Below are 17,039 nucleotides of genomic sequence, written 5' to 3' on the forward strand. Positions count from 1 at the left end.
CTAAGAACGCTCTAGAACGCTCCTAAGAAGCTCTTAGCGTTAAGAGCTTCTTAACGAATCTGGGAAACCCGGCCAATAACATTACAAACATCTAACTGAACGAACACAACAACTGAAATCCCTTGCGTAGCTGTTGTTTTTTTAACATGCCGCACTGCATGCTGGGTACCCAAGAGCGCTGACGCTGATTATCTAGCTGTGCTCCGACTGCGTGATATGACGAGATGCTAGTGGTGCGCTGAGGTCTCAGAGTCTCCTGCCCGAGTTCAAGTTCTGCCCGATTAGCAAGCTATTTTTACTAATGTTTTGTTAGCAATTGAATGGTAATGCAAGCTAGCTAAAAACAATGTTAGTTAGCTTGGCTAAACTGGTTTTCATAGCAACAGAAATCAACAAATCAGATCAGTCGAACTTTATTCAGAAATGGGGGGATGGCGGGAACATTAAAGGTGTAGGTACAGTAAAAGTGAAATGGAACGCGTCTTTCTGCCTTGAAGCTGCGTGCGCATCAACAAGACCCCATCTATATGTAAAGATAACATCCAAGCTAACAATTTCGCCAAATCTGACTGCAGCATTGTATACCATATGTACCGTGTTATGGTTGTTTGAGTTAAACAACTTGCTAAATGAATTAAATGTCAAATCCAACTATAAATGTATAAAAGAGAGTTCCAATCAAATCTGAATTTGTTTTAAACCTAGAGGTTTAAAAGGTTACCTTTGCCTAAACTGACATGCACCAACTCAGTTTCAACAGCCATTTACACATTTAGTCTCTATTTGTTACTCTATTCTTAAGGCATGTTTAACTTAATGTCTGCACCTCTCTGTCACCAACTGTCTCTGCAGTGGGGGCTTCACAGGGTGTCTACAGGTATAAACAAGTTAAATGTAAGACCTTTTAATACCACTTCCAAATGAAATTAAAGACCAAACTTACGATGGAAATACAAATCAAAAGTGGAAATATACAGTCATCTTTCCAAGTAAACACTGATGTCTGTTCAATATGAACAGTATGGTAAAATGACAATAATCGGTTGAGTTTAAGAACATTGACTAAATGTGTGTAATGCGGAAGGATAACACAAAAATGTAATTGCTGTCCTAAATTATACTTATTATTACACTAGGGTGGAAATGGTGGAGCAGAAACTAACAATTCCATGAATCCCATGGAAACAAAGGCAAATGTGTGAGATGTACTGATGTGGAGCACAAATGCTCCAAGAAGCAGTACTTCTCTTGAGTGGTTTTTATTCAGATGAATAATCATTGGATTCAGGTCAAAAGTCTATCACTTGAACTAGTTTCATCACTTAAGACACAAAGTCAGCAGCTTGGCATACTGGCACATGGAAAGGATTAAACATTTAGACTTTCATCAAAGTAATGCTGGCTTGTCCTTTTTCATCAATGTCCTCAAAAAAGCAGGCTGCAGAGCTACTGTGTCTGTGGGGTGACTGTCTCTGGAGGGCTGGCAGGCAGGGGCAAGCAGGGCCTGCAGGCAGGCAGGCCAGCTGGATCAAGCTGTTCTGGGGTCAGGGCTGAAGAGAAGCTGTCCAGCTAGAGAGGGGTAGTCCAGCAAGGGGTCTGTGTGGATCTCACCATCCTCGAGTCTGTTGCATCCTCTGTTGAACTCTGTTGAGCAGGCCTCTGCATGACCCTCCAGACCTGTCAAAGTGAAGAAAGGGTCCATGTCAGTTGTGAAAAATGAAGCTTTTCCCATCTACACTTGATACAGACTTCAGTTTTGACTGTGAAATGCAGTGTCATTACTTGAACTTGAATCCAAATGTGTTGACGTCATGGAGACCCATGCAGTCACTCAAAACACAGGTTCGATTCCAGGCTCTGGCAAGAGTATTTACCTCTAAACTGGTCAATATATACACATCTGACAAAAGACCAGCTCGACCTTTGCTTGTAAACAGTGATTCTGACTGTAAGAGACCTTTAAATAGCCTGACTTACCGAAATTGGCAAAACTAGCCTGGCTAACGTAGGTCGCTTTCTCAGGGCATATGACGAATGAAACAGGCTCGCCTTGAAAAAGTCTCCCTGCCGCATAGGCTTATTACAAAGACTTTCACGCCAAAAATCACCATTATGAGCCGACAGGTCTGTGGGGAATTGCTTTTTCTCCTAAAGGCTGCTCTCCTCGACCTTTTTGATGAACAATTCGCCGAGATGCAAAATGACTCACTAATTAAAAACACAGAGGAAAAAAGCTAGAGCTACAGTAGCTACTTTTCGAGTTTGGTTTTCCGTCACTTCAGAATCACGATCTATAAGGTCTAAAAGTGCTAAACCTTCACCATAATTCAAGAGTAGTGTACTTTCACAAACCCAATCATTAATTCTAGCTTAAAATGTGTAAAACCAGGACTTACCGAAAGTGGCTGCCTCCAACACGGCTTTCACGGGAGACGACTTTCACGGGACACGGGAAACAACAATGGCCGCCGAAAAATAATTTGTATTCGTAACAGCGAGCTGCGATTGGAAGCGAAATGAAACAGGGGCTAAAAAACGAGGGTGGGGGCTTGGTCAGCACACATTTTCAAGAAAGCATGCGTGTGTCAAGGGGCTCTGGCCCCTTGTGTGTGAGAGAATGTGGAGCACGCGCGCACAGGAGCAAAGGGAGAGAGGATTTGGGGAAACAGCCCTAGAAATTAGCCAAGCATGCATGTTTCAAATATTCACTAAAAATCGAGTTTTCATGTTACAGTCAACTTTTTCTCAGATTTGTGTACTCAACATTCTCAAGAGTCTTCATATGAACTAGTGATTGAATCAGAGTATCAGTTTTTGGCCGGCGGATGTGTAAAGCATTATTTTAGCATTAGCAATAAATTCAATTTGCTTTATATCAATCATTTTTAGAGGTATGAAGTTGCCTTTGCACATGGTAACATGTTGTAGTGTCTTCCACGTGACATACCAAGTTTGGTGTTGATATCTCAAAGATTTGCTGAGATTTGACCAAACGTCCTGTTTGGTTGCTTTGTTGCAGATTTTGATTGGCTCTACCGGACAAACGGTTTTGAAAATCAGAAATCCCTACGATAACTTTTGTGAGGCTCAGTCTGGATATCATCTATGGCAATTTTGAAGAAAATTCGACCAAAAATGTAGGAGGAGTAGGGAAAAAACGCGTTTCCTTAATCTTTATTGTACAGACAAATCCAATATGGTGGCCGTTATAGCTTCTTGAGGCTTTTTTATTCCTCATGAGAAATAAGGCATATGTAATGAATTTCAGAATTTTGGGACTTATGGCCTGCAAATGGCATCAATTTGAAAATTGACATATTGGGGCGTGGCCTGTAGCGCCACCTATTGTCTCACATGGCCCATGTTTGGTATGGTAGTTACTAATGGTCTGCAGTTTCAACATGCCAAATTTCACAACTTTTTACGGTACTGGTCTAGGGGCTGCCATTGACTCCCATGGGTAAAAAATAATAATACCACCAATAACAATAGGGTTCTCCTACCGGAGGAACCCTAAATATAGCTGCAGGCAGCAATGGCGGGTTCCTCCTCAGCATTGCAAACCATTACAAAATTGACATGACACAGACATGTATTTCATACATGTACACAACATTTCAATACAATTGGATCAATGGCTGATTTGAAGTCATTTTTTGGAATTCTTCACAAATTGTCACTGTAGAGAAATATCCATGCTGCCGACATTATGGGTTCTTGAGACTTCTTTGTTCCCCATTGGCAATAAGGCATGCGTACCAACTTTTAGACATGTTGGACTGACAGGGTTAAAATTCCACCCTTTTGAAAGTGACAACTTTGAAGCGTGTTCTGTCAGGCCACCTGTGCTCTGGTCAGGCCCATCATGCAGAGATCCATTCTTTAAAAGCTTTGATTACAACAATAACTTTATGAAAGTCAGAATACACTTTAGTAAAGGACGTGTGTAGTTTATGTACTACTACTGCTTGCTCTGCCCACACACTTTCCCCATCCATGCTGTTTCCCTCTTTGCCAGTGCGGGTGGTGCGGTGGCCGCATGAGGTTTAGGTGTAGTCCAAAAGTTGCCTCCCACAATCAAAACATATTAACCGCAACATTGTTTTCAAACTTTCTCAAAGATGGCTTGAAAACCACAGATATTGACTCTCTTCTTGAGTAGATCTCTTTCCAGAATCTCAGTCAATCCAGAATCAAGATTAGCCTCATAGGCAATTGGTCTGGTCTAGGGCACAGCCCTTAACGCTAAGAGCTTCTTAAGAGCGTTCTAAGAACGCTCTAGAACGCTCCTAAGAAGCTCTTAGCGTTAAGAGCTTCTTAACGAATCTGGGAAACCCGGCCAATAACATTACAAACATCTAACTGAACGAACACAACAACTGAAATCCCTTGCGTAGCTGTTGTTTTTTTAACATGCCGCACTGCATGCTGGGTACCCAAGAGCGCTGACGCTGATTATCTAGCTGTGCTCCGACTGCGTGATATGACGAGATGCTAGTGGTGCGCTGAGGTCTCAGAGTCTCCTGCCCGAGTTCAAGTTCTGCCCGATTAGCAAGCTATTTTTACTAATGTTTTGTTAGCAATTGAATGGTAATGCAAGCTAGCTAAAAACAATGTTAGTTAGCTTGGCTAAACTGGTTTTCATAGCAACAGAAATCAACAAATCAGATCAGTCGAACTTTATTCAGAAATGGGGGGATGGCGGGAACATTAAAGGTGTAGGTACAGTAAAAGTGAAATGGAACGCGTCTTTCTGCCTTGAAGCTGCGTGCGCATCAACAAGACCCCATCTATATGTAAAGATAACATCCAAGCTAACAATTTCGCCAAATCTGACTGCAGCATTGTATACCATATGTACCGTGTTATGGTTGTTTGAGTTAAACAACTTGCTAAATGAATTAAATGTCAAATCCAACTATAAATGTATAAAAGAGAGTTCCAATCAAATCTGAATTTGTTTTAAACCTAGAGGTTTAAAAGGTTACCTTTGCCTAAACTGACATGCACCAACTCAGTTTCAACAGCCATTTACACATTTAGTCTCTATTTGTTACTCTATTCTTAAGGCATGTTTAACTTAATGTCTGCACCTCTCTGTCACCAACTGTCTCTGCAGTGGGGGCTTCACAGGGTGTCTACAGGTATAAACAAGTTAAATGTAAGACCTTTTAATACCACTTCCAAATGAAATTAAAGACCAAACTTACGATGGAAATACAAATCAAAAGTGGAAATATACAGTCATCTTTCCAAGTAAACACTGATGTCTGTTCAATATGAACAGTATGGTAAAATGACAATAATCGGTTGAGTTTAAGAACATTGACTAAATGTGTGTAATGCGGAAGGATAACACAAAAATGTAATTGCTGTCCTAAATTATACTTATTATTACACTAGGGTGGAAATGGTGGAGCAGAAACTAACAATTCCATGAATCCCATGGAAACAAAGGCAAATGTGTGAGATGTACTGATGTGGAGCACAAATGCTCCAAGAAGCAGTACTTCTCTTGAGTGGTTTTTATTCAGATGAATAATCATTGGATTCAGGTCAAAAGTCTATCACTTGAACTAGTTTCATCACTTAAGACACAAAGTCAGCAGCTTGGCATACTGGCACATGGAAAGGATTAAACATTTAGACTTTCATCAAAGTAATGCTGGCTTGTCCTTTTTCATCAATGTCCTCAAAAAAGCAGGCTGCAGAGCTACTGTGTCTGTGGGGTGACTGTCTCTGGAGGGCTGGCAGGCAGGGGCAAGCAGGGCCTGCAGGCAGGCAGGCAGGCAGGCCAGCTGGATCAAGCTGTTCTGGGGTCAGGGCTGAAGAGAAGCTGTCCAGCTAGAGAGGGGTAGTCCAGCAAGGGGTCTGTGTGGATCTCACCATCCTCGAGTCTGTTGCATCCTCTGTTGAACTCTGTTGAGCAGGCCTCTGCATGACCCTCCAGACCTGTCAAAGTGAAGAAAGGGTCCATGTCAGTTGTGAAAAATGAAGCTTTTCCCATCTACACTTGATACAGACTTCAGTTTTGACTGTGAAATGCAGTGTCATTACTTGAACTTGAATCCAAATGTGTTGACGTCATGGAGACCCATGCAGTCACTCAAAACACAGGTTCGATTCCAGGCTCTGGCAAGAGTATTTACCTCTAAACTGGTCAATATATACACATCTGACAAAAGACCAGCTCGACCTTTGCTTGTAAACAGTGATTCTGACTGTAAGAGACCTTTAAATAGCCTGACTTACCGAAATTGGCAAAACTAGCCTGGCTAACGTAGGTCGCTTTCTCAGGGCATATGACGAATGAAACAGGCTCGCCTTGAAAAAGTCTCCCTGCCGCATAGGCTTATTACAAAGACTTTCACGCCAAAAATCACCATTATGAGCCGACAGGTCTGTGGGGAATTGCTTTTTCTCCTAAAGGCTGCTCTCCTCGACCTTTTTGATGAACAATTCGCCGAGATGCAAAATGACTCACTAATTAAAAACACAGAGGAAAAAAGCTAGAGCTACAGTAGCTACTTTTCGAGTTTGGTTTTCCGTCACTTCAGAATCACGATCTATAAGGTCTAAAAGTGCTAAACCTTCACCATAATTCAAGAGTAGTGTACTTTCACAAACCCAATCATTAATTCTAGCTTAAAATGTGTAAAACCAGGACTTACCGAAAGTGGCTGCCTCCAACACGGCTTTCACGGGAGACGACTTTCACGGGACACGGGAAACAACAATGGCCGCCGAAAAATAATTTGTATTCGTAACAGCGAGCTGCGATTGGAAGCGAAATGAAACAGGGGCTAAAAAACGAGGGTGGGGGCTTGGTCAGCACACATTTTCAAGAAAGCATGCGTGTGTCAAGGGGCTCTGGCCCCTTGTGTGTGAGAGAATGTGGAGCACGCGCGCACAGGAGCAAAGGGAGAGAGGATTTGGGGAAACAGCCCTAGAAATTAGCCAAGCATGCATGTTTCAAATATTCACTAAAAATCGAGTTTTCATGTTACAGTCAACTTTTTCTCAGATTTGTGTACTCAACATTCTCAAGAGTCTTCATATGAACTAGTGATTGAATCAGAGTATCAGTTTTTGGCCGGCGGATGTGTAAAGCATTATTTTAGCATTAGCAATAAATTCAATTTGCTTTATATCAATCATTTTTAGAGGTATGAAGTTGCCTTTGCACATGGTAACATGTTGTAGTGTCTTCCACGTGACATACCAAGTTTGGTGTTGATATCTCAAAGATTTGCTGAGATTTGACCAAACGTCCTGTTTGGTTGCTTTGTTGCAGATTTTGATTGGCTCTACCGGACAAACGGTTTTGAAAATCAGAAATCCCTACGATAACTTTTGTGAGGCTCAGTCTGGATATCATCTATGGCAATTTTGAAGAAAATTCGACCAAAAATGTAGGAGGAGTAGGGAAAAAACGCGTTTCCTTAATCTTTATTGTACAGACAAATCCAATATGGTGGCCGTTATAGCTTCTTGAGGCTTTTTTATTCCTCATGAGAAATAAGGCATATGTAATGAATTTCAGAATTTTGGGACTTATGGCCTGCAAATGGCATCAATTTGAAAATTGACATATTGGGGCGTGGCCTGTAGCGCCACCTATTGTCTCACATGGCCCATGTTTGGTATGGTAGTTACTAATGGTCTGCAGTTTCAACATGCCAAATTTCACAACTTTTTACGGTACTGGTCTAGGGGCTGCCATTGACTCCCATGGGTAAAAAATAATAATACCACCAATAACAATAGGGTTCTCCTACCGGAGGAACCCTAAATATAGCTGCAGGCAGCAATGGCGGGTTCCTCCTCAGCATTGCAAACCATTACAAAATTGACATGACACAGACATGTATTTCATACATGTACACAACATTTCAATACAATTGGATCAATGGCTGATTTGAAGTCATTTTTTGGAATTCTTCACAAATTGTCACTGTAGAGAAATATCCATGCTGCCGACATTATGGGTTCTTGAGACTTCTTTGTTCCCCATTGGCAATAAGGCATGCGTACCAACTTTTAGACATGTTGGACTGACAGGGTTAAAATTCCACCCTTTTGAAAGTGACAACTTTGAAGCGTGTTCTGTCAGGCCACCTGTGCTCTGGTCAGGCCCATCATGCAGAGATCCATTCTTTAAAAGCTTTGATTACAACAATAACTTTATGAAAGTCAGAATACACTTTAGTAAAGGACGTGTGTAGTTTATGTACTACTACTGCTTGCTCTGCCCACACACTTTCCCCATCCATGCTGTTTCCCTCTTTGCCAGTGCGGGTGGTGCGGTGGCCGCATGAGGTTTAGGTGTAGTCCAAAAGTTGCCTCCCACAATCAAAACATATTAACCGCAACATTGTTTTCAAACTTTCTCAAAGATGGCTTGAAAACCACAGATATTGACTCTCTTCTTGAGTAGATCTCTTTCCAGAATCTCAGTCAATCCAGAATCAAGATTAGCCTCATAGGCAATTGGTCTGGTCTAGGGCACAGCCCTTAACGCTAAGAGCTTCTTAAGAGCGTTCTAAGAACGCTCTAGAACGCTCCTAAGAAGCTCTTAGCGTTAAGAGCTTCTTAACGAATCTGGGAAACCCGGCCAATAACATTACAAACATCTAACTGAACGAACACAACAACTGAAATCCCTTGCGTAGCTGTTGTTTTTTTAACATGCCGCACTGCATGCTGGGTACCCAAGAGCGCTGACGCTGATTATCTAGCTGTGCTCCGACTGCGTGATATGACGAGATGCTAGTGGTGCGCTGAGGTCTCAGAGTCTCCTGCCCGAGTTCAAGTTCTGCCCGATTAGCAAGCTATTTTTACTAATGTTTTGTTAGCAATTGAATGGTAATGCAAGCTAGCTAAAAACAATGTTAGTTAGCTTGGCTAAACTGGTTTTCATAGCAACAGAAATCAACAAATCAGATCAGTCGAACTTTATTCAGAAATGGGGGGATGGCGGGAACATTAAAGGTGTAGGTACAGTAAAAGTGAAATGGAACGCGTCTTTCTGCCTTGAAGCTGCGTGCGCATCAACAAGACCCCATCTATATGTAAAGATAACATCCAAGCTAACAATTTCGCCAAATCTGACTGCAGCATTGTATACCATATGTACCGTGTTATGGTTGTTTGAGTTAAACAACTTGCTAAATGAATTAAATGTCAAATCCAACTATAAATGTATAAAAGAGAGTTCCAATCAAATCTGAATTTGTTTTAAACCTAGAGGTTTAAAAGGTTACCTTTGCCTAAACTGACATGCACCAACTCAGTTTCAACAGCCATTTACACATTTAGTCTCTATTTGTTACTCTATTCTTAAGGCATGTTTAACTTAATGTCTGCACCTCTCTGTCACCAACTGTCTCTGCAGTGGGGGCTTCACAGGGTGTCTACAGGTATAAACAAGTTAAATGTAAGACCTTTTAATACCACTTCCAAATGAAATTAAAGACCAAACTTACGATGGAAATACAAATCAAAAGTGGAAATATACAGTCATCTTTCCAAGTAAACACTGATGTCTGTTCAATATGAACAGTATGGTAAAATGACAATAATCGGTTGAGTTTAAGAACATTGACTAAATGTGTGTAATGCGGAAGGATAACACAAAAATGTAATTGCTGTCCTAAATTATACTTATTATTACACTAGGGTGGAAATGGTGGAGCAGAAACTAACAATTCCATGAATCCCATGGAAACAAAGGCAAATGTGTGAGATGTACTGATGTGGAGCACAAATGCTCCAAGAAGCAGTACTTCTCTTGAGTGGTTTTTATTCAGATGAATAATCATTGGATTCAGGTCAAAAGTCTATCACTTGAACTAGTTTCATCACTTAAGACACAAAGTCAGCAGCTTGGCATACTGGCACATGGAAAGGATTAAACATTTAGACTTTCATCAAAGTAATGCTGGCTTGTCCTTTTTCATCAATGTCCTCAAAAAAGCAGGCTGCAGAGCTACTGTGTCTGTGGGGTGACTGTCTCTGGAGGGCTGGCAGGCAGGGGCAAGCAGGGCCTGCAGGCAGGCAGGCAGGCAGGCCAGCTGGATCAAGCTGTTCTGGGGTCAGGGCTGAAGAGAAGCTGTCCAGCTAGAGAGGGGTAGTCCAGCAAGGGGTCTGTGTGGATCTCACCATCCTCGAGTCTGTTGCATCCTCTGTTGAACTCTGTTGAGCAGGCCTCTGCATGACCCTCCAGACCTGTCAAAGTGAAGAAAGGGTCCATGTCAGTTGTGAAAAATGAAGCTTTTCCCATCTACACTTGATACAGACTTCAGTTTTGACTGTGAAATGCAGTGTCATTACTTGAACTTGAATCCAAATGTGTTGACGTCATGGAGACCCATGCAGTCACTCAAAACACAGGTTCGATTCCAGGCTCTGGCAAGAGTATTTACCTCTAAACTGGTCAATATATACACATCTGACAAAAGACCAGCTCGACCTTTGCTTGTAAACAGTGATTCTGACTGTAAGAGACCTTTAAATAGCCTGACTTACCGAAATTGGCAAAACTAGCCTGGCTAACGTAGGTCGCTTTCTCAGGGCATATGACGAATGAAACAGGCTCGCCTTGAAAAAGTCTCCCTGCCGCATAGGCTTATTACAAAGACTTTCACGCCAAAAATCACCATTATGAGCCGACAGGTCTGTGGGGAATTGCTTTTTCTCCTAAAGGCTGCTCTCCTCGACCTTTTTGATGAACAATTCGCCGAGATGCAAAATGACTCACTAATTAAAAACACAGAGGAAAAAAGCTAGAGCTACAGTAGCTACTTTTCGAGTTTGGTTTTCCGTCACTTCAGAATCACGATCTATAAGGTCTAAAAGTGCTAAACCTTCACCATAATTCAAGAGTAGTGTACTTTCACAAACCCAATCATTAATTCTAGCTTAAAATGTGTAAAACCAGGACTTACCGAAAGTGGCTGCCTCCAACACGGCTTTCACGGGAGACGACTTTCACGGGACACGGGAAACAACAATGGCCGCCGAAAAATAATTTGTATTCGTAACAGCGAGCTGCGATTGGAAGCGAAATGAAACAGGGGCTAAAAAACGAGGGTGGGGGCTTGGTCAGCACACATTTTCAAGAAAGCATGCGTGTGTCAAGGGGCTCTGGCCCCTTGTGTGTGAGAGAATGTGGAGCACGCGCGCACAGGAGCAAAGGGAGAGAGGATTTGGGGAAACAGCCCTAGAAATTAGCCAAGCATGCATGTTTCAAATATTCACTAAAAATCGAGTTTTCATGTTACAGTCAACTTTTTCTCAGATTTGTGTACTCAACATTCTCAAGAGTCTTCATATGAACTAGTGATTGAATCAGAGTATCAGTTTTTGGCCGGCGGATGTGTAAAGCATTATTTTAGCATTAGCAATAAATTCAATTTGCTTTATATCAATCATTTTTAGAGGTATGAAGTTGCCTTTGCACATGGTAACATGTTGTAGTGTCTTCCACGTGACATACCAAGTTTGGTGTTGATATCTCAAAGATTTGCTGAGATTTGACCAAACGTCCTGTTTGGTTGCTTTGTTGCAGATTTTGATTGGCTCTACCGGACAAACGGTTTTGAAAATCAGAAATCCCTACGATCACTTTTGTGAGGCTCAGTCTGGATATCATCTATGGCAATTTTGAAGAAAATTCGACCAAAAATGTAGGAGGAGTAGGGAAAAAACGCGTTTCCTTAATCTTTATTGTACAGACAAATCCAATATGGTGGCCGTTATAGCTTCTTGAGGCTTTTTTATTCCTCATGAGAAATAAGGCATATGTAATGAATTTCAGAATTTTGGGACTTATGGCCTGCAAATGGCATCAATTTGAAAATTGACATATTGGGGCGTGGCCTGTAGCGCCACCTATTGTCTCACATGGCCCATGTTTGGTATGGTAGTTACTAATGGTCTGCAGTTTCAACATGCCAAATTTCACAACTTTTTACGGTACTGGTCTAGGGGCTGCCATTGACTCCCATGGGTAAAAAATAATAATACCACCAATAACAATAGGGTTCTCCTACCGGAGGAACCCTAAATATAGCTGCAGGCAGCAATGGCGGGTTCCTCCTCAGCATTGCAAACCATTACAAAATTGACATGACACAGACATGTATTTCATACATGTACACAACATTTCAATACAATTGGATCAATGGCTGATTTGAAGTCATTTTTTGAAATTCTTCACAAATTGTCACTGTAGAGAAATATCCATGCTGCCGACATTATGGGTTCTTGAGACTTCTTTGTTCCCCATTGGCAATAAGGCATGCGTACCAACTTTTAGACATGTTGGACTGACAGGGTTAAAATTCCACCCTTTTGAAAGTGACAACTTTGAAGCGTGTTCTGTCAGGCCACCTGTGCTCTGGTCAGGCCCATCATGCAGAGATCCATTCTTTAAAAGCTTTGATTACAACAATAACTTTATGAAAGTCAGAATACACTTTAGTAAAGGACGTGTGTAGTTTATGTACTACTACTGCTTGCTCTGCCCACACACTTTCCCCATCCATGCTGTTTCCCTCTTTGCCAGTGCGGGTGGTGCGGTGGCCGCATGAGGTTTAGGTGTAGTCCAAAAGTTGCCTCCCACAATCAAAACATATTAACCGCAACATTGTTTTCAAACTTTCTCAAAGATGGCTTGAAAACCACAGATATTGACTCTCTTCTTGAGTAGATCTCTTTCCAGAATCTCAGTCAATCCAGAATCAAGATTAGCCTCATAGGCAATTGGTCTGGTCTAGGGCACAGCCCTTAACGCTAAGAGCTTCTTAAGAGCGTTCTAAGAACGCTCTAGAACGCTCCTAAGAAGCTCTTAGCGTTAAGAGCTTCTTAACGAATCTGGGAAACCCGGCCAATAACATTACAAACATCTAACTGAACGAACACAACAACTGAAATCCCTTGCGTAGCTGTTGTTTTTTTAACATGCCGCACTGCATGCTGGGTACCCAAGAGCGCTGACGCTGATTATCTAGCTGTGCTCCGACTGCGTGATATGACGAGATGCTAGTGGTGCGCTGAGGTCTCAGAGTCTCCTGCCCGAGTTCAAGTTCTGCCCGATTAGCAAGCTATTTTTACTAATGTTTTGTTAGCAATTGAATGGTAATGCAAGCTAGCTAAAAACAATGTTAGTTAGCTTGGCTAAACTGGTTTTCATAGCAACAGAAATCAACAAATCAGATCAGTCGAACTTTATTCAGAAATGGGGGGATGGCGGGAACATTAAAGGTGTAGGTACAGTAAAAGTGAAATGGAACGCGTCTTTCTGCCTTGAAGCTGCGTGCGCATCAACAAGACCCCATCTATATGTAAAGATAACATCCAAGCTAACAATTTCGCCAAATCTGACTGCAGCATTGTATACCATATGTACCGTGTTATGGTTGTTTGAGTTAAACAACTTGCTAAATGAATTAAATGTCAAATCCAACTATAAATGTATAAAAGAGAGTTCCAATCAAATCTGAATTTGTTTTAAACCTAGAGGTTTAAAAGGTTACCTTTGCCTAAACTGACATGCACCAACTCAGTTTCAACAGCCATTTACACATTTAGTCTCTATTTGTTACTCTATTCTTAAGGCATGTTTAACTTAATGTCTGCACCTCTCTGTCACCAACTGTCTCTGCAGTGGGGGCTTCACAGGGTGTCTACAGGTATAAACAAGTTAAATGTAAGACCTTTTAATACCACTTCCAAATGAAATTAAAGACCAAACTTACGATGGAAATACAAATCAAAAGTGGAAATATACAGTCATCTTTCCAAGTAAACACTGATGTCTGTTCAATATGAACAGTATGGTAAAATGACAATAATCGGTTGAGTTTAAGAACATTGACTAAATGTGTGTAATGCGGAAGGATAACACAAAAATGTAATTGCTGTCCTAAATTATACTTATTATTACACTAGGGTGGAAATGGTGGAGCAGAAACTAACAATTCCATGAATCCCATGGAAACAAAGGCAAATGTGTGAGATGTACTGATGTGGAGCACAAATGCTCCAAGAAGCAGTACTTCTCTTGAGTGGTTTTTATTCAGATGAATAATCATTGGATTCAGGTCAAAAGTCTATCACTTGAACTAGTTTCATCACTTAAGACACAAAGTCAGCAGCTTGGCATACTGGCACATGGAAAGGATTAAACATTTAGACTTTCATCAAAGTAATGCTGGCTTGTCCTTTTTCATCAATGTCCTCAAAAAAGCAGGCTGCAGAGCTACTGTGTCTGTGGGGTGACTGTCTCTGGAGGGCTGGCAGGCAGGGGCAAGCAGGGCCTGCAGGCAGGCAGGCAGGCAGGCCAGCTGGATCAAGCTGTTCTGGGGTCAGGGCTGAAGAGAAGCTGTCCAGCTAGAGAGGGGTAGTCCAGCAAGGGGTCTGTGTGGATCTCACCATCCTCGAGTCTGTTGCATCCTCTGTTGAACTCTGTTGAGCAGGCCTCTGCATGACCCTCCAGACCTGTCAAAGTGAAGAAAGGGTCCATGTCAGTTGTGAAAAATGAAGCTTTTCCCATCTACACTTGATACAGACTTCAGTTTTGACTGTGAAATGCAGTGTCATTACTTGAACTTGAATCCAAATGTGTTGACGTCATGGAGACCCATGCAGTCACTCAAAACACAGGTTCGATTCCAGGCTCTGGCAAGAGTATTTACCTCTAAACTGGTCAATATATACACATCTGACAAAAGACCAGCTCGACCTTTGCTTGTAAACAGTGATTCTGACTGTAAGAGACCTTTAAATAGCCTGACTTACCGAAATTGGCAAAACTAGCCTGGCTAACGTAGGTCGCTTTCTCAGGGCATATGACGAATGAAACAGGCTCGCCTTGAAAAAGTCTCCCTGCCGCATAGGCTTATTACAAAGACTTTCACGCCAAAAATCACCATTATGAGCCGACAGGTCTGTGGGGAATTGCTTTTTCTCCTAAAGGCTGCTCTCCTCGACCTTTTTGATGAACAATTCGCCGAGATGCAAAATGACTCACTAATTAAAAACACAGAGGAAAAAAGCTAGAGCTACAGTAGCTACTTTTCGAGTTTGGTTTTCCGTCACTTCAGAATCACGATCTATAAGGTCTAAAAGTGCTAAACCTTCACCATAATTCAAGAGTAGTGTACTTTCACAAACCCAATCATTAATTCTAGCTTAAAATGTGTAAAACCAGGACTTACCGAAAGTGGCTGCCTCCAACACGGCTTTCACGGGAGACGACTTTCACGGGACACGGGAAACAACAATGGCCGCCGAAAAATAATTTGTATTCGTAACAGCGAGCTGCGATTGGAAGCGAAATGAAACAGGGGCTAAAAAACGAGGGTGGGGGCTTGGTCAGCACACATTTTCAAGAAAGCATGCGTGTGTCAAGGGGCTCTGGCCCCTTGTGTGTGAGAGAATGTGGAGCACGCGCGCACAGGAGCAAAGGGAGAGAGGATTTGGGGAAACAGCCCTAGAAATTAGCCAAGCATGCATGTTTCAAATATTCACTAAAAATCGAGTTTTCATGTTACAGTCAACTTTTTCTCAGATTTGTGTACTCAACATTCTCAAGAGTCTTCATATGAACTAGTGATTGAATCAGAGTATCAGTTTTTGGCCGGCGGATGTGTAAAGCATTATTTTAGCATTAGCAATAAATTCAATTTGCTTTATATCAATCATTTTTAGAGGTATGAAGTTGCCTTTGCACATGGTAACATGTTGTAGTGTCTTCCACGTGACATACCAAGTTTGGTGTTGATATCTCAAAGATTTGCTGAGATTTGACCAAACGTCCTGTTTGGTTGCTTTGTTGCAGATTTTGATTGGCTCTACCGGACAAACGGTTTTGAAAATCAGAAATCCCTACGATCACTTTTGTGAGGCTCAGTCTGGATATCATCTATGGCAATTTTGAAGAAAATTCGACCAAAAATGTAGGAGGAGTAGGGAAAAAACGCGTTTCCTTAATCTTTATTGTACAGACAAATCCAATATGGTGGCCGTTATAGCTTCTTGAGGCTTTTTTATTCCTCATGAGAAATAAGGCATATGTAATGAATTTCAGAATTTTGGGACTTATGGCCTGCAAATGGCATCAATTTGAAAATTGACATATTGGGGCGTGGCCTGTAGCGCCACCTATTGTCTCACATGGCCCATGTTTGGTATGGTAGTTACTAATGGTCTGCAGTTTCAACATGCCAAATTTCACAACTTTTTACGGTACTGGTCTAGGGGCTGCCATTGACTCCCATGGGTAAAAAATAATAATACCACCAATAACAATAGGGTTCTCCTACCGGAGGAACCCTAAATATAGCTGCAGGCAGCAATGGCGGGTTCCTCCTCAGCATTGCAAACCATTACAAAATTGACATGACACAGACATGTATTTCATACATGTACACAACATTTCAATACAATTGGATCAATGGCTGATTTGAAGTCATTTTTTGAAATTCTTCACAAATTGTCACTGTAGAGAAATATCCATGCTGCCGACATTATGGGTTCTTGAGACTTCTTTGTTCCCCATTGGCAATAAGGCATGCGTACCAACTTTTAGACATGTTGGACTGACAGGGTTAAAATTCCACCCTTTTGAAAGTGACAACTTTGAAGCGTGTTCTGTCAGGCCACCTGTGCTCTGGTCAGGCCCATCATGCAGAGATCCATTCTTTAAAAGCTTTGATTACAACAATAACTTTATGAAAGTCAGAATACACTTTAGTAAAGGACGTGTGTAGTTTATGTACTACTACTGCTTGCTCTGCCCACACACTTTCCCCATCCATGCTGTTTCCCTCTTTGCCAGTGCGGGTGGTGCGGTGGCCGCATGAGGTTTAGGTGTAGTCCAAAAGTTGCCTCCCACAATCAAAACATATTAACCGCAACATTGTTTTCAAACTTTCTCAAAGATGGCTTGAAAACCACAGATATTGACTCTCTTCTTGAGTAGATCTCTTTCCAGAATCTCAGTCAATCCAGAATCAAGATTAGCCTCATAGGCA

Source organism: Osmerus eperlanus, chromosome 8 (assembly GCF_963692335.1).
Source record: "Osmerus eperlanus chromosome 8, fOsmEpe2.1, whole genome shotgun sequence".
Lineage (NCBI taxonomy): Eukaryota > Metazoa > Chordata > Actinopteri > Osmeriformes > Osmeridae > Osmerus > Osmerus eperlanus.